Source organism: Chinchilla lanigera, unplaced genomic scaffold (genome assembly GCF_000276665.1).
Source record: "Chinchilla lanigera isolate Chin_1 unplaced genomic scaffold, ChiLan1.0 scaffold00092, whole genome shotgun sequence".
Taxonomy (NCBI): domain Eukaryota; kingdom Metazoa; phylum Chordata; class Mammalia; order Rodentia; family Chinchillidae; genus Chinchilla; species Chinchilla lanigera.
This window is the reverse complement of record NW_004955493.1, coordinates 8,281,353-8,283,224: the sequence shown is the minus strand read 5'-3', so window position 1 is coordinate 8,283,224 and position 1,872 is coordinate 8,281,353.

The window sequence follows — 1,872 nt, the reverse complement described above, 5'->3', positions numbered from 1 at the left end:
AAAAAAAAAAAAAAAAAAAAAAAAAAAAAAAAAAAAAAAAGGTCAGGAACCCTCATGGGGACATGAGACAGGGATTCACAGACCTTAATCTGAGACCTGTTCTCCACTGAAGGAGAAGACATCTTTTCCCTATCCTTCCTTCCAGGGATACATAGACTGCTCCATTCTCTCATCCCCCTGCTCTTATTTGCAAGAAGCAGGTGTCCTGTGACAGCAGTGTGGCACTATGATCCTTGAAGAGTGAGAATAGCCACTGATCTGTATCTTACGTGGGAAGGAGCACCTTAAAATACAAAGAGAACTTCACTTGTGCTTGGGTTTACACTGCTGGGCAAATAGAGCGACTTTAAAGATAAAAGGTTTATGCCACATGCCGCCTAATAGTTGAGTTAATATTCACAAATATTCTATTTTAACTTTTAGCCCCTATTTAATATGGATGTAAAATCAGCTTGAGTATCAGTGACTTGCTAATGTTCTTGTACTCTAAAGCTATTGAAAGATAATGGTTCATCAAACAACAAAACCCGTCTTCCTTTGTCTCCTTTAGATCCATCATGGCAAAGACCATTCATCTCTACTGATCTTAGCGTCAGTATCCCTCCTCAGAAAATGGGCCTCAGCTCTGCTGTGCCCTTTAAGAGCAAGGGATCAGGACTGGGGATCTAGCTCAGCGATGCAGCACCTTGCCTGGCAAGTGCGAGGCCCTGAGTTCGATTCCTGGTCTCAAAAAAGAAAATAGTAAAAAAAAAAAAAAAAAAAAAAAAACAAAAACGAACAAGGGTTCAAAATTAGTGATGTAGGTAGGATAGAAGAAATAAAGATAGGTAGAAAGTAGACAAGGAAAATCAAAACTTAAAAAAATTATACTTTTAAGACTTCCCAGGCTGGAGATATAGCTCAGTGTCATAAGCACCTGCCTGGCAAGTGCAAGGTTCTGAGTTCGATTCCTGGTACAAAAAAAAAAAAAAAAAAAAAAGACTTCTATTCCAGGGCAACCCATTTGGGACCTTCCTGTCTCTCAGGAGTTATTCCTACGCCCCAACCCCCATTTCTATTCTCCAATAAATAAAAAAAGAGAATGCCACTCCAGGACACAGTCAAAGTTAACCCAAGATTATTCTTTTTTTTTTTTCCTCCGGTACCGGGAATCAAACTCACAACCTTGCACTTGCCAGGAAGGCGCTGTGCCCCTCAGCTAAATCCCCAGCCCGTAACCCAAGATTATTCTTAAAGCATTCCCTAAATTTCTTTATGCTTCCTCTAGGCTTATTACACCCCTAATTCCTTGAAGATACTTTGAAATCTACAAATTAGCTTAACTGATGAAGGGCAGAATCCTATTTTAAGATGAAGGAACAAACTGGGAGAATTCAATGAATGTTTTCAGGCAAAACATCTTAGATCACCCATCAGAAAAAAACTGATGGCGCTCCCACATCTCACCTGTAAAATGGGCCGCTATCTCTCTGTGAGAGCCTCAACATTTTCCTGCAGAGGCCCTTTCTTTTCTTTTCTTTTTTTTTCCTTTTTTTTGGGCTTTTTGATACAGGGTCTTGCTGCATAGCTCAGGCTGCTCCTGAACTAACTATACGCCCAGGCTGGCCTTAAACCTTGAACTTGGAGCAATCCTCCTGCTTCAGCCTCCCGAGTACTGGGATTACAATTGTGCACCACCACACCCGGCTCAGAGGCCTTTTCTTATATGGCACCAGCTGTATTCCTGGGAATTATTCTTACACATAAGATTTAGCAGGAAAGCTGGGCATGGGGGCACATGCCTGTAATCCCAGTACTTGGGAGGCTCAGGCAGGAGGATTGCTGAGAGTTTGAGGCCAGCCTGAACTGCATGTGAAACCCAGTCTCAAAAAG